Consider the following 20,639-nt stretch of genomic DNA (forward strand, 5'->3'; position numbering starts at 1 on the left):
CTAAATAAGAGTCTATTCCTGATTGGATTTTTCTCAGGCTTTCGCCTGCAATATCAGTTCTGTTATACTCACAGACAATATTTTTACAGTTTTGGAAACTTTAGTGTTTTCTATCCTAAGCTGTCAATTACAGTGGGGCAAAAAAAGTATTTAGTCAGCCACCAATTGTGCAAGTTCTCCCACTTAAAAAGATGAGAGGCCTGTAATTGTCATCATAGGTACACTTCAACTATGACAGACAAAATGAGAAAAAAAAATTCTCCAGAATATCACATTGTAGGATTTGTTATGAATTTATTTACAAATTATGGTCGAAAATAAGTATTTGGTCACCTACAATTTGGGCATGCATTTCATCCGGACGTGAAAATACTGCCCCCTGTCACCAAGAAGTTAATATAAGGAATTTGAAAAGATTTGTACTTGTACTTTTGATACTTAAGTATATTTTCACTATTACATTTGTATTTGTATTTATTATTGATTCCCATTAGGATCCACCCAGAGCAGCAGCTACTCTTCATTGGGTCTGGCAAAATTAAGGCAGTTATATAATTATAAAAGCATTACAATACATTCGTTAACCGATTTCACAGCCCTCAGGCCCTTACTCCACTACCACATATCTACAGCACAAAATCCATGTGTACGTGTGTGTATGGTGCGTATGTTATCGTGTGTGTTATATGCATGTGTCTGTGCCTGTTTGTGTTGCTTCACAGTCCCCGCTGTTCCATAATGTGTATTTTTATCTGTTTTTTAAAATCTGATTCTACTGCTTGTATCAGATACCTGATGTGAAATAGAGTTCAAGGTAGTCATGGCTCTATGTAGTACTGTGCAGCTCCCATAGTCTGCTCTGGATTTGAAGACTGGTGGCATGTCTTGTGGGGCATGCATGGGTGTCTGAGCTGTGTGCTGGTCTTTTGATACTTAAGTATATTTAAATCTAAATACGTTTAGACTTCTACTCAAGTAGTATTTTACTGGGTGACTTTTACTGGAACAATTTTCTATTAAGCTATCTTTACTTTTACTCAAGTATTACAATTGGGTACTTCTTTCACCTCTGCAATGTAATCAATAACTTTATTGGTCATTGTTTTCCTTCATGCTGATGGAAAGTCTACCGGTACAAACCTAGATGACCAGCCTTTGTACAATACAGTATTGTTCATTTACATTAAGTGGTTTGTAAGGATGGTAAATTAATAATGGACAAAAAGTGGTTGTTTTACAAGAACAATATTTAATTTGGAATGGATGTTTTGTGTCTTTGCCCATAACTTTGGACACAAATCTTTGAGGACAGTTTTTAAAAATCTTTCTGTATTCCATTATAATGACAATCACAGAGAAAGGGACAGGGCAACAACTCTTACAATTCCAACTACTGCATCCTGCAATATATTGTTCTTTATATAACTACCTTTTTTGCAAAGAGGAGATGCTATATCGGTCTGTTAATAATAGTAAAAGCCCAATGCACATATATGTATATACACTGCTCCAAAAAATAAAGGGAACACTTAAACAACACAATGTAACTCCAAGTCAATCACACTTCTGTGAAATCAAACTGTCCACTTAGGAAGCAACACTGATTGACAATAACTTTCACATACGGTTGTGCAAATGGAATAGACAAAAGTTGGAAATTATAGGCAATTAGCAAGACACCCCCAATAAAGGAGTGGTCTGCAGGTGATAACCACAGACCACTTCTCAGTTCCTATGCTTCCTGGCTGATGTTTTTGGTCACTTTTGAATGCCGGTGGTGCTTTCACTCTAGTGGTAGCATGAGACGGAGTCTACAACCCACACAAGTGGCTCAGGTAGTGCGGCTCATCCAGGATGAGACATCAATGCGAGCTGTGGCAAGAAGGTTTGCTGTATCTGTCAGCGTAGTGTCCAGAGCATGGAGGCACTACCAGGAGACAGGCCAGTACATCAGGAGACGTGGTGGAGGCCGTAAGAGGGCAACAACCCAGCAGCAGGACCGCTACCTCCGCCTTTGTGCAAGGAGGAGCAGGAGGGGCACTGTCAGAGCCCTGCAAGATGACCTCCAGCAGGCCACAAATGTGCATGTGTCTGCTCAAACGGTCAGAAACAGACTCCATGAGGGCCTGACGTCCACAGGTGGGGGTTGTGCTTACAGCCCAATACCGTGCAGGATGTTTGGAATTTGCCAGAGAACAACAAGATTGGCAAATTCGCCACTGGCACCCTGTGCTCTTCACAGATGAAAGCAGGTTCACACTGAGCACATGTGACAGACGTGACAGAGTCTGGAGACGCCGTGGAAAACGTTCTGCTGCCTGCAACATCCTCCAGCATGACAGGTTTGGTGGTCGGTCAGTCATGGTGGTATTTCTTTGGGGGGGCGCACAGCCCTCCATGTGCTCGCCAGAGGTAGCCTGACTGCCATTAGGTACCGAGATGAGATCCTCAGACCCCTTGTGAGACCATATGCTGGTGCGGTTGGCCCTGGGTTCCTCCTAATGCAAGACTATGCTAGACCTCATGTGGCTGGAGTGTGTCAGCAGTTCCTGCAAGAGGAAGGCATTGATGCTATGGACTGGCCCGCCCGTTCCCCAGACCTGAATCCAATAGAGCACATCTGGGACATAATGTCTCGCTCCATTCACCAACACCACGTTGCACCACAGACTGTCCAGGAGTTGGCGGATGCTTTAGTCCAGGTCTGGGAGGAGATCCCTCAGACCATCCGCCACCTCATCAGGAGCATGCCCAGGCGTTGTAGGTAGGTCATACAGGCACGTGGAGGCCACACACACTACTGAGCCTCATTTGTTTTAAGGACATTACATCAAAGTTGGATCAGTCTGTAGTTTGGTTTTCCACTTTAATTTTGAGTGTGACTCCAAATCCAGACCTCCATGGGTTGATAAATTTGATTTCCATTGATAATTTTTGTGTGATTTTGTTGTCAGCACATTCAACTATGTAAAGAAAAAAGTATTCCATAAGAATATTTCATTCATTCAGATCGAGGATGTGTTATTTTAGTGTTCCCTTGATTTTTTGAGCAATATATATATATATATACACATATACACATACACACATACACACACACACAGTGGGGAGAACAAGTATTTGATACACTGCCGATTTTGCAGGTTTTTCTACTAACAAAGTGTGTAGAGGTCTGTAATTTTTATCATAGGTACACTTCAACTGTGAGTGACGGAATCTATAACAAAAATCCAGAAAATCACATTGTATGATTTTTAAGTAATTAATTAGCATTTTATTTTATGACATAAATATTTGATATCAGAAAAGCAGAATTAGTATAGTATTAGTATTTGGTACAGAAACCTTTGTTTGCTATTACAGAGATCATACGTTTCCTGTAGTCCTTGACCAGGTTTGCACACACTGCAGCAGTGATTATGGCCCACTCCTCCATACAGACCTTCTCCAGATCCTTCAGGTGACTGTCAAACTTGTATAGCTCCTCACAATCTTCACAGATAACATAGCTTGCACTGCTATCATCCTTTTTTACCACTTCACCAAATCTTTCCCAAACATGATTTTTCTGGTCTCCCCCTTCTCTTTATTTTAAACTCTCCATTTCACATCTTTTTTCTTCTTGAATTGTCCCTTTTTCCTCAGTGGATCACCATGAACTATTTATGTTCCGAAAAGCATTTGGCGATTGGCGTGTAGGCTATTTGGTGCACATACAGTCAGGCCTTACAGCTTATAATGCCAGATTGCCTAAAAATCATGAAAGAAAAAACTCTATGTACAGTCGGAGGTTTACATACACCTCAGCCAAATATGTTTAAACTCAGTTTTTCACAATTCCTGACATTTAATCCTAGTAAAAATTCCCTGTTTTAGGTCATTTAGGATTACCATTTTATTTTAAGAATGTGAAATGTCAGCATAATAGTAGAGAGAATTATTTCAGAATTTATTTATTTTGTCACATTCCCATTGGGTCAGAAATTTACATACACTAAATTAGTATTTGGTAGCATTGCCTTCAAATTGTTTAACTTGGGTTAAAGTTTCGGGTAGCCTTCCACAGGCTTCCCACAATACGTGGGGTAACTTTTGGCCCATTCCTCTTGACAGATCTGGTGTAACTGAGTCAGGTTTGTAGGCCTCCTTGCTCGCACACGCTTTTTCTGGTCTGCCCACAAATGTTCTCTGGGATTGAGGTTAGGGCTTTGTGATGGGCACTCCAATACTTTGACTTTGTTGTCCTTTAGCCATTTTGACACAACTTTGGAAGTATGCTTGGGGTCATTGTCCATTTGGAAGACCCATTTGCGACCAAGCTTTAATTTCCAGACTGATGTCTTGAGATGTTGCTTCAATATATCCACATAATTTTCCTACCTCATGATGCCATCTATTTTGTGAAGTGCACCAGTCCCTCCTGCAGCAAAGCACCCACACAACATGATGCTGCCACCCCCGTGCTTCACGGTTGGGATGGTGTTCTTCGGCTTGCTAGACTCCCCCTTTTTCTTCCTAACATAACGATGGTCATTATGGCCAAACAGTTATATTTTTGTTTCATCAGACCAGAGGACATTTCTCCAAAAAGTATGATCTTTGTGCCCATGTACAGTTGCAAAATTTAGTGTATGTAAACTTCCGACCTCAACTGTAGCTTAGTTCCACAAGATTTGTACATTTATGGATTTTTTTTCCATTTTCTTTTTCATTCAACCTGCCCACCAGCCACCTGCCCTTCATCCACACAATATTTCATGACCCTGCATATAATCGCGTGTTCTGCGGGTTATGAATCAATCTGTGCATCACTATCGTTCAGCACTACTGGACTGGACAGAGAGAGCGAAAGAGGGTGTAGGTCTGTTTTCTTTGTACACCTCTGACAGCACTGGGCTTTAGGAAACAGTGGGCGACTGCCGGCCAATTAAAAAAACTCCCTACCACCTCGCTGAGCTGTGACAGGAGCAAGAGGTGATCAATCTGTAAGGTTTTGGAGGACTACCTCTGCCCACAGAGCCCCCCTAGATACTGTCCTCTACAGTAACACCTTCTTCCCTCACTCCACTCCTTTTTCTTGCTTTCTGTCTTTCAGAAGCATTCAAACTAGAGTTGGGTGGTATCCAGATTTTCATACTGTCATACCGTCCTTCTCATTACCGGTTTCATACACAAGTGGGGTGCCCACAAAATGCAAGAAAAAAACATTGGGCTTTTATTGCCAGAAGTAATATCAAATTTCCCTTTAGGCTGGTAGCTAAATATACTAATAAGCATATTTATCAATCTATACACAATAACCAATAATGACAAAGCAGAAAACGTGTTTTTAGAATTTTTAGCAAATGTATATATTTTTTTAAACAGAAATACCTTATGTACATAAGTATTCAGACCCTTTGCTATGAGACTTGAAATTGAGCTCAGGTGTATCCTGTTTCCTTTGACCATCCTTGAGATGTTTCAACAACTTGAATGGAGTCAACCTGTGGTAAATTAAATTGAATTGTCCGTAGAGGTCCGAGACAAGATTGTGTTGAGGCACAGATCTGGGGAAGGGTACGGAACAATTTCTACAACATTGAAGGACCCAAGTGCACAGTGGCTTCCATCATTCTTAAATGGAAGAAGTTTGGAACGACGAAGACTCTTCCTAGAGCTGGCCACCCGGCCAAACTGAGCAATCGGGGGAGAAGGGCCTTGGTCAGGGAGGTGACCAAGAACCCGATGGTCAATATAACAGAGCTCCAGAGTTCCTCTGTGGAGATGGGAGAACCTTCCAGAAGGACAACCATTTTTGCAGTATTCCACCAATCAAGCCTTTATTGTAGAGTGGCCAGACGGAATCCACTCCTCAGTAAAAGGCACATGACATTACGCTTGGAGACTCTCAGACCGTGAGAAACAAGATTCTCTGGTCTAATGAAACCAACATTCAAGTCTTTGGCCTGAATGCCAAGCGTCACGTCTGGAGGAAACCTGGCACCATCCCTACGGTGAAGCATGGTGGTGGCAGCATCATGCTGTGGGGATGTTTTTCAGCGGCAGGGATTGGGATACTAGTCAGGATCGAGGCAAAGAGGAACCGCGCAAAGTACAGGGATCCTTGATGAAAACCTGCTCCAGAGCACTCAGGACCTCAGACTGGAGTGAAGGTTCACCTTCCAACAGGACAACGACCCTAAGCACACAGCCAGGACAACGACCCTAAACACACAGCCAAGACAACGCAGGAGTGGCTATGGGACAGGTCTCTGAATGTCCTTGACTGGCCCAGCCAGAGCCCGGACTTGAACCTGATCAAACATCTCTGGAGAGACCTGAACGTAGCTGTGCAGCGACACTCCTCATCCAACCTGACAGAGCTTGAGAGGATCTGCAGAGAAGAATGGGAAAAAGTCCCCAGATGCAGGTGTACCAAGCCTTTAGCGTCATACTCAAGAATACTCAAAGCTATAATCGCTGCCAAAGGTGCTTCAACAAAATACTGAGTAAATGGTCTGAATTCTTCTGTAAATAATTATGTTTTTGCTTTGTCATTATGGGTTATTGTGTGTAGATTGAGGGGGAAAAAACAATTTAATCAATTTTAGAATAAGGCTGTGATCTAACAAAATGTGGAATAATGTAAGGGTTCTGAATACTTTCCGAATGCACTGTAGGTAGGAGTTACCAAATGTCATTTTTGGTGAGTTTGGACATTTACAAGCGATAGTGAACGTGAGACATTGTGCAAGGTTTTTACGCATGCTTGTCCTGAGGAAGAACCGTACTGGCTCTGGAGCAAGGTGTACATGCTGTGTCTGTCTGGAGTCTGGAGTCGCTCGGGCAAAGCTAACACTAAATTATGCTCCTTATCAATTGAGCCACGTTCTTGCATACGATCACGTTAATGCAGACTTTTGCTTTTTTCACACACAAAAAAATATATAAAACGAAATCAGAAATACCTTGCTGCATTTTGTAAATGCAGATCTAAAATGATTCTTATTGAAATTTCTGCTTGGCATCTTCTACTCTGAGAATTCATGAACGCGCATTCTATCAGTAGACAGAGCTCTGATGTGTAGCTGGTTTTCTCTGGTACTTTTCTCATTGTAGCCTACTTTTTCCATTTAAAATGCAAGATTAACTTTAAAGAAAACATTAAGAAATGTAGTTGGCAACATTATTTCAACGGTAAACATTAGAAATATAAAGGCCATGGATCTTTTTTGGAAAAAATACCTTGTAAGCTCATTCACTTGTGTGACTGCCAACCAAATGCCGTTGCATTTCTGTTGTCATCTGATGAAAATTAAGCTATTTTCTGCTATTTTCTGCCGAATGTGCGACACTAATGTACACTGAGTCTACAAAACATTATTTGTAACGTCATTTTTTAAACTGAAAATCTATCCGTTGGCTACTTGCAAATACCCCGGTATACGGCATACTGCCCAAGCCTAATTCAGACAGTTTTTGTGTCCGTCAACAACAGACGCAAAAATTGCGGCTCTCCGACTACCATTTGTATGTGTGTATCTCAAAAGTTAACTTTAGAAAACTTTCAGTGGTTAGATTGCATAAGACATTATTAATGTGTTTTTTCAATCTCTGTCTTTTCGAGCCTGTACTTTGTCTCTGAGTCTGTAGCTACCCACCTGAGGAATTTGGCCTTGTTTTTATTTTGTGGCTTTGGTTTAAATTGGCAATTTATTTAGCAGTCTGTCATTACTGCACAAATAACAATCAGCTGATTTCTCTGTGTGATTAATCTCTGCAGATAAGACATTTCTCAGGGTTGTCTGTTATAGTTTGGATTTAATAATAGCAGCACTAGCAGTACTGGTCTACGCACACAAATCAGCAGCGTACTGTAATCCGGTGTAGCGGTAGCTAGCAAGCTATAGAAGGCCTATGTTCCATGGTGCTCAGGGTATGCCTATATGTCTGTCTTTTTGTATATCCAGCGCCCATGAGCTATCATGAACTGGTCGTTCCCCAGTATGTTGTGTGTTTTAAACCCCCCGGCCTGAGTCTATAAGCTTTTACAGTGCTGGGCCTTTCTCCCAGTGGACTCACAAACTGAGGTGGGACTCTGTGATCTGGACCCCCTGGCTGTCTTTCTGACCCCTCTGTTGTCCCACGACAGGGGACATGTGGAGGGTGATGTGGCTCCAAAGGGTTGGCTCCTCTGCATGTGCTGCAGCTGCTTACTCCATGTCACTAGTGTCAGTCACCACTGTACACTCCCACAGGCAGCCATGGACCCCTAGACACTGATCTAAGGTCATCTTTGCCTTTTCTGTGTGTGTGGGGTAAACTGATCATAGATCTGTGTGCCTAAGGGGAATGTCTACCCGGAGTGTCTGTGTTATGGAGTTCTCAGTTCTGTAATATGCTGTCTCACTTGTACTCTCCGGCCGTTTACTAGATCAGGAGTCAATCTCCAAGCCTCCATCCCCAAGGCCTGTTCCATGTGTTTTAAAAGCAGGATAAAACATTGAGGCAGACAGAATGAATGGAACCAGCAGAAGAGAAGTGGTCAGAGGGGAGGATACAGTAGTAAGTGGACAGAGAGGGATTGCATGGGAAGCAGTCTGAGATGTTTGGCCAATTGAGAGAGCAGCGACAGTCCCAACCGTCACAGAGCTATGCTGGCTGCTGTTAAGCCTGTAACCATTGATTAAGACTGCTAATCAGATTAATGAGATAAAGGAGTTTAGGAGGGCAGGCTGAATCTGATGCTGAGGGAGAGATGAGGATGTCGTGTCTCTACTTTGGCCCCAGGAGGGGTCTGGAGCTGTTGTGACAGAGGGGGTGTAAGTGTGTAATTGGTGTGACTCATCGTTACATGACTAGTGTGAGAACCCAGGGTGAGATCTGAGACACTCTGCCATGGCCTGAGAGCAACATCTCCCATACCAATACATGCCACAGTATATACAGCACAGTATGCACTGAGTATACCAAACATTAGGAACACCTTCCTTATATTGAGTTGCAACCCCCTTTCGTCCTCAGAACAGCCTCAATTCATCGGTGCATGGACTATGCAAGGTGTCGAAAGCTTTCCACAGGGATGCTGGCCCATGTTGACTACAATGCTTCCCACGGTTGTCAGGTTGGCTAGATGTCCTTTGGGTGGTGGACCATTCTTGATACACACGGTAAACTGTTTAGTGTTAAAAAAAATCCAGCAGCATTGCAGTTCTTCACACAAACCGGTGCGCCTGGAACCTACTTGAATACCCCATTGAAAGGCACTTACAAGTGGGGCAAAAAAGTATTTAGTCAGCCACCAATTGTGCAAGTTCTCCCACTTAAAAAGATGAGAGAAACCTGTAATTTTCATCATAGGTACACTTCAACTATGACAGACAAAATTAGATTTTTTTCTCTCCAGAAAATCACATTGTAGGATTTTGTATGAATTTATTTGCAAATTATGGTGGAAAATAAGTATTTGGTCACCTACAACAAGCAAGATTTCTGGCTCTCACAGACCTGTAACTTCTTCTTTAAGAGGCTCCTCTGTCCTCAACTCGTTACCTGTATTAATGGCACCTGTTTGAACTTATCGGTATAAAAGACACCTGTCCACAACCTGAAACAGTCACACTCCAAACTCCACTATGGCCAAGACCAAAGAGCTGTCAAAGGATACCAGAAACAAAATTGTAGACCTGCACCAGGCTGGGAAGACTGAATCTGCAATAGGTAAGCAGCTTGGTTTGAAGAAATCAACTGTGGGAGCAATTATTAGGAAATGAAAGACATACAAGACCACTGATAATCTACCTTGATCTGGGGCTCCACGAGATCTCACCCCGTGGAGTCAAAATGATCACAAGCAAAAATCCCAGAACCACCTAGTGAACCTAGTGAATGACCTGCAGAGAGCTGGGACCAAAGTAACAAAGCCTACCATCAGTAACACACTAAGCCGCCAAGGGCTCAAATCCTGCAGTGCCAGACGTGTCCCCCTGCTTAAGCCAGTACATGTCCAGGCCCGTCTGAAGTTTGCTAGAGAGCATTTGGATGATCCACAAGAAGATTGGGAGAATGTCATATGGTCAGATGAAACCAAATTATAACTTTTTGGTAAAAACTCAACTCGTCGTGTTTGGAGGACAAAGAATGCTGAGTTGCATCCAAAGGACACCATACCTACTTTGAAGCATGGGGGTGTAAACATCATGCTTTGGGGCTGTTTTTCTGCAAACGGACCAGGACGACTGATCCGTGTTAAGGAAAGAATGAATGGGGCCATGTATTGTGAGATTATGAGTGAAAACCTCCTTCCATCAGCAAAGGCATTGAAGATGAAACGTGGCTGGGTCTTCCAGCATGACAATGATCCCAAACACACCGCCCGGGCAACGAAGGAGTGGCTTCGTAAGAAGCATTTCAAGGTCCTGGAGTGGCCTAGCCAGTCTCCAGATCTCAACCCCATAGAAAATCTTTGGAGGGAGTTGAAAGTCTGTGTTGCCCAGCAACAGCCCCAAAACATCAATGCTCTAGAAGAGATCTGCATGGAGGAATGGGCCAAAATACCAGCAACAGTGTGTGAAAACCTTGTGAAGACATACAGAAAACGTTTGACCTCTGTCATTGCCAACAAAGGGTATATAACAAAGTATTGAGAAACTTTTGTTAATGACCAAATACTTATTTTCCACCATAATTTGCAAATAAATTCAATAAAAATCCTACAGTGTGATTTTCTGGAGTTTTTTTTCTCATTTTGTCTGTCATAGTTGAAGTGTACCTATGATGAAATTACAGGCCTCTCTTATTTTTAAGTGGGAGAACTTGCACAATTGGTGGCTGACTAAATACTTTTTTGCCCCACTGTACATTGTTTTGTCTTGCCTATTCATCCTCTGAATGGCACACATATACATTCCATGTCTCAATTGTCTCCAGGCTTAAAAATCCTTCTGTAACCTGCCGCCTCCCCTTCATCTACAGTGAGTGAAGTGGATTTAGTGACATCAATAAGGGATCATTGCTTTCACCTGGATTCACCTGATAAGTCTGTCATGGAAAGAACAAGTGTTCTTATTGTTTTGCATGTTCTGTGCATACAGACTATGCTCACACTAAATGCATACTGTTTTCATGTCAGTTCACACACTTACTGTACTGTTAAACACAATTGTTTTCGTTAATTCCTGCATTTCTACACATTTTGCCATGCTTATGCCTTGTTCTTATGCTATATGAGTGACTCAAACGTTAGAACAAAATCAATGGGGACCCCATGCCATTACATTTTTGGAATTAGTGAGAATTTCTCCTTTCCAAGATAATCCATCCACCTGACCGGTATGTCAAGAAGCTGATTAAACAGTTTGATCGTTACAAAGGTGCACATTATGCTTATAGTGGCCTTTTTTGTCATAAAACACAATGCCAAAGATGTCTCGTTTTGAGGGAGAGGGCAGTTGGCATGTTGACTTCAGGAATGTCCACCAGAGCTGTTGCCAGAGAATTGAATGTTAATTTCTCTACAATAAACCACCTCCAATGTCGTTTCAGAGAATTTGGTAGCATGTCCTTCCGGCCACATCCCAGTTTGTTCTCATAGACTAGATGTAACGTAAATGTAAATCCTGTGTATATGTGTATATGTTATGTTTGCTATGGCTACATAAGGCAGATGGTTACTCAAGGAAAAAATGTAAGTAGGGTGGATGAGTGGGCGTATAATGCGAACATCTAGCAACGCGAAGGATGTGAGTTCGAATCTAATCATGGACAACTTTAGCATTGTAATTAGTTACTACTTCATTTATTTTTTCTATTTTTTTTTCTACTTTTACCCCTTTTTCTCTCCAATTATGTGGTATCCAATTTGTAGTTAGTCTTATCTCATTGCTGCAACTCCCGTACGGACTCTGGAGAGGCCAAGGTCGAGAGCTGGGCGTCCTTTGAAACACAACCCAAACACGCCGCACTGCTTCTTGACACAATGCCCTCTTAACCAAGAAGCCAGTCGCACCAATGTGTTGGAGGAAACACAGTGCACCTGGCCCGCCACAGGAGTCGCTAGTGCGCGATGGGACAAGGACAACCCTGCTGGCCCAACCGTCCCCTAACCTGGAAGATGCTGAGCCAATTGTGCGCCGCCCATGGGTCGTGGTGGTTGTGGTGCTTACTACTTTTTTAAGCTACTTTGCAACTACTTAGCATGTTAGCTAACCCTACTCCTAAACTTAACCCAAACCTTAACCCAAATCCCTGGCTTAGCTAACGTGCTTCACTGTGGGGATGGTGTTCTTCGGCTTGCAAGCCTCCCCCTTTTGGATTTTGATTGGTCAGACCAGCGTTAAAACCAGTTGCAACGAGCAAACCCGTATCCGGGAGTGTAATCATAGCCTCAAATGCATTAGCATAACGCAACGGACATAAATAACCCTAGAAACTTTTCCTATTCATGAAAATCGCAAATGAAATAAATATGTTCAAACACAAGCTTAGCTTTTTGTTAACAACACTGTCATCTCAGATTTTCAAAATACAGCCAACGCTAGACAAGCATTTGTGTAAGTTTATCATGGCATAATGCTATGCTAGGCTCTACTGGCAGCAGGCAACATTTTCACGAAAATAAGAAAAGCAACCAAATTAAATCATTTACCTTTGAAGAACTTCGGATGCTTTCACTCAGGAGACTCCCAGTTAGATAGCAAATGTTCCTTTATTTCCAAAAATATTATTTTTTGTAGGCGCAAAAGCTCCTGTTTCTTCACCATGCTTGGCTGAGAAATCGACCGAAAAATGCTACAACTATAATGCCAAACTTTTTTCAAAATTTGCTCCATAGTATCGACAGAAACACGGCAAACGTTGTTTAGGATCCATCATCAAGGTGTTTTTAACAAATATATTCAATAATATATCCGTCGAGGCAGTTGGTTTCTCATAAGAAGCGATTGGAAAAATGGCTACCTCAGTATTTTACACAAGGTTTTCTGCGGGAGACACAGCCATTCTTCAAGGGAAATGCCTAAAAAGACGTCACAATGCTGTAGACACCTTGGGGGAAACGTGGAAAACCTGAGCTCATTCGTAGCTGATTCACAGCCATATAAGGAGTCATTGGCATGAGGCGGTTTCAAAAAATGCGGCACTTCCTGGTTGGATTTTTATCTGGGTTTCGCCTGTACCATCCGTTCTGTGGCACTCACAGACAATATCTTTGCAGTTTTGGAAACGTCAGTGTCTTCTTTCCAAAGCTGTCAATTATATGCATAGTCGAGCATCTTTTTGTGACAAAATATCTTGTTTAAAACGGAACGTTTTTCATCCAAAAATTAAAATAGCGCCCCCTAAATCCAACTGGTTAAATGACATTAGCACAGGCGCTCCCTGTTTGAGTTTCTGCCTATAGGAAGGGAGGAGCAAAATAGAGTCGTGATCTGATTTGCCGAAGGGAGGTCGGGGTAGAGCCTGTTAGCCATCCCGGAAGGGAGAGTAACAATGGTTGAGAGTTTTTGAAGTTCGAGTACTGCAGATGATTTGTTGATAGATCTTCGGTAGCGTTTTCCTCAGATTTGCTTTAAGGTCCCCAGCTATAATAAATTCGTCCTCAGGATTTGCAGTTTCCAGTTTGCGCAAGGTGTAGTTCCTTGAGCGGTCGTGGTATCCACTTGAGGGGGAATATTCCCCGGCTGTGAAGAAAACTATCAAAAGGCATTTGATAATGAGGTATTCTAGGTCGGGTGAACAAAAGGACTTGAGTTCCTGTACGTTACCACAATCACACCATGAGTAGTTAATCATGAAACATACACCGCCTTTCTTCTTCCCGGAGAGTTCTGTTTTTCTTTCTGCACAATCTATTGAAAACCCAGCTGGCTGTATGGACGGGGACTGTATATCCAGAGAGAGCCATGATTCCATGATACAGAGTAAGTTACAGTCTCTGTGGAAGGAGATCCTCGCCCTGAGCCTGTCAACTTTATTGTCCAGGGACTGGACAGAGGCGGTGGATGGTGTGCACGCCTCCTGAGTCGGACTAAAAGTCCACTCCGAATACATCTTCTCCACCGGCGGCATCTTGGAGCAGCCCCTGGGATAAATTCAATCGGTTTGGAAGGTACGAGACAAAGGATCCAATTCAGGAAAGTCATATTCTTGGTTGAAATGCTGGTGAGTTAACGCCTCTCTGAAATCCCAAAAGTTATTTCCAGCTGTACATAATGAAAATGTGAAGAGCGTTCTGGGCTAATAATGAGAAATAATACATAAAAAAGTATAATACTGCAAAGTTGCTTAGGAGCCTGAAACAAGGTGGCATTCAGAGATTAAATTGCATTGACAGGAAGAAGCTGTCTTATTCACACAGGCTATTAATGTATAGTGAGGGGGAACGAGAGGCACATCGCTGCTTTCTGAAATACACAAATATAGAACACACCTGGGACATAAACACAAAAATTAATTCATACTGGATGTGCATGCACACACTCCCAACAGGAGCACTTCAAAACACACTAACAGAGTGTTGACCGTGCCGCGTTTCCGCTCGGATTATAGCCTTGGCCTGCTCTCTGAGAAGGCACTGCCTCCTCAATACTGGCTGCCAGACTGACACACACAAATACCGACACACACACACAGAGCCACTAGGCCTTCCACCTTACCCCTATGCCAAGGCCAATGGCAATGCTCACATCAACCTTACCTCTCCTGTTCAACCAAACCCCAGTGACTATACAGACGACTTGTCTACTAATCTCCTGCATAGGGTAATGTATCTTATTTCCTCCTTGATTCCTATTTTGGCTACTACTGCATTATTATTGTTGAGGAGATAAAAATACCTATTTATTCAAAGCGTTATGGTTAGGCATAAGGTTAGATTTAAAATCAGATTTTAAGAAGAAACATTTAAGGAATAGGTGGGGTTTAGCCATAATTATGACTGTGAATGTGGACCTCATGATACCCCACTCCCTTTCAAATGTTGACATACCCACATACACACACACGGTGGGTGGCCTTATGTGGCTCCTCCACCAGCCGTGCAGATGCATGCGGTTTATTACGTAAACACCAACAACGTTGCGTGTGGGAATGGAACGCGCGGAGGTAGAAGGAACACAGCAGAATCCCATACAGTCCCTCAACACATACTTCCTGTGTTTTGCTGTTGAGATTCCCTGAGCCTGATTCTTGTCAGTAGTGCTTTCTCAGCTGGGGTTTGTATTGTTTCAATCTCCTCTCCATCACTCCAGGGCCACTCTCTCCTGCCTGGTAAAATATACGCCTGATTCCCCTGTTTTGTCATGGCTCTCCTGGCGTGATACACAGATGGTAATGGAGGCCTCAGCCCCCTTGTGCTCTCTTTCTCCCCCTCTCTCTCCACCTCCACAATTGCCTCATTCCCTCCTTATCTCCAGCTGGTTGCCCTAGTGTTTGCATGGCACTCCATGGAGAGATTAACTGGGCCCCGGTGGTTTTGCCGTAGCGGTAACGCACCTGGTAACAGTGTAAATATTGTGACATCTCTCTCTCTCTCTCTCTCTCTCTCTCTCTCTCTCTCTCTCTCTCTCTCTCTCTCTCTCTCTGTCTCTCTTTGTCTCTCTTTGTCTCTCTCTGTCTCTCTCTGTCTCTCTCTGTCTCTCTCTGTCTCTCTCTCTCCCTTTCCCCCTCTCACTCTGTCTCCCTCTTCCTGTCTATCTCTCTCCTGTTCTCTTATCCATCTTTCTCCCTACCCTCCTTTCTCCCTGCGCCAGTGCTCCGCTGCGACGGATGGCCTGCTTAATGAAGTGCCATCTCTAATCTTTAAATATTTAGTCTGCTTTAATGAGGGAGATTATATTTGAATGTTTTTCTCTGGGAGGCTGATGATGAAGAGAGGAATACTTTTTTTTTCTATCTCTGCGGCACCGAGCAGTCTTGGTGTTTCCTCTTCTGTCCTCTCAACTAAGACCATGGTCTCAAACTCAATGTAGATATTTTTAGCTGTCCATCTGGCGAACAAAGCCATGCCTGCCAGTGCTGTGTGTTTGCATTGCTTTCCACGAACTGTCAAGCTATTGAATGACAGGAGGGAGAGAATACATTTGCTAGTCAAAGGTAATCAAGTTGAACTAAGTCACCATAAATGGAAAGACTTGAAATAAAAGCTTACAGTAATTATTTTGTGTTTCCAGTCTATGAGAAGACCTCCCTCTGTCTTTCTATCATAGGCTGAAATGGGGAAATTAATTTGATTAAACTCAGCAAAATAAGAACTGGCCCTTTTTCAGGACCCTGTCTTTCAAAGATAATTCGTGAAAAATCTGTATAACTTGACAGATCTTCACTGTACAGGAGTTTAACACGGTTTCCCATGCTTGTACAATGAACCATAAACAACTAATGAACATGCACCTGTGGAACGGTCGTTAATGCACCAACAGCTTACAGATGGTAGGCAATTAAGGTCACAGTTTTGAAAACTCAGGACACTAAAGAGGCCTTTTTACTGACTCTGAAAAGCACCAAAAGAAAGATTCTCAGTGTCCCTGCTCCTCTGCGTGAACGTGCCTTAGGCATGCTGCAAGGAGGCATGAGGACTGCAGATTTGGCCAGGGCAATAAATTGCAATGTCCGTACTGTGAGACGCCGAAGACAGCGCTACAGGGAGACCGGACGGACAGCTGATCGGCAGACCACATGTAACAACACCTGCATTGGATCAGTACATCCGAACATCACACCTGCAGGACAGGTACAGGATGGGAACAACAACTGCACGAGTTACACCAGGAACGCACAATCCCTCCATCAGTACTCAGACTGTTCGCAATAAGCTGAGAGGCTGGACTGAGGGATTGCAGGCCTGATGTAAGGCAGGTCCTCACCAGATATCACCGGCAACCACGTCGCCTATGGGCACAAACCCACCGTCGCTGGAACAGACAGGACTGGCAAAAAGTGCTCTTCACTGACAAGTCGCGGTTTTGTCTCACCAGGGGTGATGGTCCGATTCGCAGTTATCGTTGAAGGAATGACCGTACACCGGGGCCTGTACTATGGAGCGGGATCGATTTGGAGGTGGAGGGTCCGTCATGGTCTAGGGTGGTGTGTCACAGCATCATCGGACTGAGCTTGTTGTCATTGCAGGCAATCTCAATGCTGTGCTTACAGGGAAGACATCCTCCTCCCTCATGTGATATTCTTCCTGCAGGCTCATCCTGGAGGGGTTACCCTCCAGCATGACAATGCCACCAGCCATACTGCTCGTTCTGTGCATTATTTCCTGCTAAACAGGAATGTCCGTGTTCTGCCATGGCTAGCAAAGAGTTCAGATCTCAATCCCATTGAGCACGTCTGAGACCTGTTAGATCTGAGGGTGAGGGCTAGGGCCATTCCCCCCCCAGAAATGTCTGGGAACTTGCAGTTGCCTTGGTGGAAGAGTGGGGGAACATCTCACAGCAAGAACTGGCAAATCTGTTGCAGGCCATGAGGAGGAGATGCACTGCAGTACTTAATGCAGCTGGTGGCCACACCAAATACTGACTGTTATTTTTGTAATTTTGACCTCCCCTTTGTTCAGGGACATATTATTCTATTTCAGTTAGTCACATGTCTGTGGAACTTGTTCAGTTTATGTCTCAGTTGTTGAATCTTAATATGTTCATACAAATATTTACACATGTAAAGTTTGCTGAAAATAAACGCAGTTGACAGTGAGAGGACGTTTATTTTTTTGTTGAGTTTCTATCAGTCGATGCTGGCTCACATAGCAGTCCATGTTATGATCTACTCATAACTCCAATAGAGTGTTGCTAGTCAGGAAGAGATAATGATCAGAATGGTTGGATCATTGTTCATGGTTTTTCTATGAGCTCCATCTATTAACTATCATTTCCTTTAGATGTTGACCTTTGCTGATTTATTACTACACTCAATTGTGAACGTGTTGTAGTTGAACATTAGCTAAAGGTTATGGTCAACTCAAGTGATAGGTACTATTTAAAATACCATAGATTACCAAATCATTTTGCTTTCATGGGCTTTGTAGCACCCTTGGGGCCGGTTTCCCAGACACGGATAAAGCCTAGTCCCAAACTAAAATGCATTCTCAATGGCGAATCTACATTGTAATTGACTTTAAGTCCAGGACTAGTTTTAATCTGTATCTGGGAAACCGGCCCAGTTTTAATGCCCGAAGTTTATACGATTATTTAAAAAAATATAGGCGAGTATGTTCTAATCTATCTATTACCATAGACTCCGTGCCTGGCCTCCAGCTAAAGAGAAGATATCCACAGTGTTTGAAGCCAGACAAACTCCATGGCAACGAAGGAGAAAACGAATGAAGAGAGGGATTTATCTGAGTCCAGAACACTCCATTATAGTCCTGCGGTATGAGAGAGGAGAGAGCTCTTCTATCGACCCTCATACAAATTCATAACCCGCTAAACAAACACACAGAGTTCAGCTTTCATGTAACACTGGGGAAAACCGGCAGATCTGTCGCTCTCATCGTTGCTGAACAACCTTATTCCAAGATCACTCAACAACAAGGAACAAACGTTCAGAGAAATACAACCGACCCTCCTGCCTGCTTGTTTCATGTTAGGTGTCAGAGCTGCTCACAGTCTACCGGGCGTGTTGTTCTGTTGGAAGCCCTTAGGGGGATGGATGGATGGAGAGAGGGAGGGAGGGCATTTCCTCCCGGAATTTGATGGTCAGCATTCCTCTGATTGGGCTTTTGGGTGCATGACCCTGGGGTCCGAACAGAGGAGGGTTAAAGAGGGGGAGGACTTCATGTTTTCCTTTCTTCCCTTTGTTCCGTCTGCTTTTTGGTTCACAGAGCAAACACAGTGGTTCTCGTCCCTCTTGATATTCCAGTAGATGGACATGCATCTGATCAACACAGCAGGCTTCTCGATCCATCCTTTCGGCTAGGTGAATTACACGCACATATACAGTTTCTCTCAATTTATCCGATTCAATTCAGGCCAGCCATGTACCCTAATCTGACCCTATGCCTTATTTAGGAGTTACATATTCATGGTAACCTCCACTTAAAGTATTAAAATGTTTTAACATGGATCTCCAAGAGCAGCATTTTAAGTCTATTGTTCTCAGTCTTGCCATTGGCCCTCACAAAATGCAATTTGAGGCTTCGCTTTTTTGACCCCATTTATCAGGGTTTCCAGTCAGGCTCTTTGTAAGTGTTGGATGGATAAGTCATAGGTTATACTGACCATGAGGCAGCGCACCTGTGAGAGAATAAATAAGACACCCCTGGGGCCACATAACAGTCCCCTGCCCTTCTCTCCTGTTGCCTTCAAAGGAGCCCAGTCATTGTGTTACTGTGGGCCTATCTCCCCCTACCGGTGGGTTCCTGCATTGAATGTACTGACTTGGTAGGATGAAGTTGTTGCCACTAGACAATGATGTAAGTATTGCATTCCCCCCCCCCCCCCCCCCATGGTTAAAGTTATTAGGGTAGGGTAATCTGATCCTAGACCTGTGTCTTAGGTCAACTCCTCATCATCTTGCCTGGATGGATCTGTGGAATGTGAGGCACCAGTAGAAACAGCAGCCTCCCACTCTGGTATACCGTAGTCTCAGGTCAGGGGTCAGTCAAATGGTGTGGACAGGATGCATGCTGGTCCTTAATAGAGACGCTGGTAAGAGCAAACCCAGGTGTAGGACAGCAATTGTGTGTGTGTGTGTGGGTGTGTGTATGTGTGTGCACATGTGTGCGTGCGTGCGTGCGCTTACATAGACTTGAGCCTTATTCGCTATGATACAATCTTGCAGCATTCTTAAATCTTCTCTAGATCGAATAACCTCTGTTATCGTCTGATCTGTCATTCCCTCTGCCCTCTGCTTCCCTGTGTTATCTCGCCTCATTTAAAAACACGTGGCTGCTCTCTTCCGAGTGTAAAGAAAATACATCAATAATTTAAACTACCAGAATGAATAACAGGGCATCTGTCCGGCAAATGGATAGTTTGGTATGTAATGCTCTGTGTGATTTGAAGTATTATCAGGGACTTTTCAACCCAGGAACCCATCTGGTCCTGTGATAGAGGTCGTCAGAGTCCCCTCATTTCCACTCTTTATCTGCATGCCATTCTATATACTGTAGCACTTCTATAGTCAGGATGCAGTAAAATAAGGAGAGGGTTTGAAAGAGAAATGCTTACCTTTTTCTAGGAAAAATCTCTCTGTGGGCTTTATGTTCCAGATCGGTACTCATTCAGGATGAGCTTGTTCAGTTTGTTTTTTATGCCCAATATACTCTCTTGCGCACTTTCTCTCTTTCACACACCTTTGAGAGAGAACCCCGCCCCACCCCCCCACACACACACATACCTCCCCAGCTCCCACCTGCTGCCCTGTTTGTGTCTGCTGATCCAGTCTGCAGCAGGGTGGGGTCTGTGGGATTAGTAGTCGGAATCTCTCCTTCTCTCTGTGGTTTAGTCCTCCCTCCCCAGTGTGAGCCAGACTAGCCCGGGGTGAGGAGGAGGACCTAATACGGTTCAAGCCTGCTCCTCCAGCCGTCAGCAGCCTCAGCATTTAGGCTTTATAAGCTGCTCGGGGCGATAGCCCCGGGCCACTGCTACTGACAGGAGGCAGCTGGAAGGGAGCGCTCTCTATAAACTACACTGCTCAAAAAAATAAAGGGAACACTA

The 20,639-nt window shown here is 43.6% G+C and overlaps 1 protein-coding gene across 5 annotated transcripts in view; it reads left to right on the forward strand.

The window, feature by feature from the left end:
* The window catches only part of LOC124038241 (bifunctional heparan sulfate N-deacetylase/N-sulfotransferase 2-like), a 194,987-nt gene that overhangs the window by 139,573 nt on the left and 34,775 nt on the right, over positions 1–20,639 (forward strand). The window contains exon 1 of one of the 5 annotated variants that reach the window (XM_046353855.1): positions 19,553–19,628. The exons of the other annotated variants lie outside the window; for them this stretch is intronic. The gene's annotated coding sequence lies outside the window, so the exon portion shown is untranslated. Of the gene's footprint in view, positions 1–19,552; positions 19,629–20,639 lie in introns of those variants that run through there. 5 annotated transcript variants of the gene reach the window in all.

This window comes from Oncorhynchus gorbuscha, linkage group LG06, assembly GCF_021184085.1.
Source record: "Oncorhynchus gorbuscha isolate QuinsamMale2020 ecotype Even-year linkage group LG06, OgorEven_v1.0, whole genome shotgun sequence".
Classification (NCBI taxonomy): domain Eukaryota; kingdom Metazoa; phylum Chordata; class Actinopteri; order Salmoniformes; family Salmonidae; genus Oncorhynchus; species Oncorhynchus gorbuscha.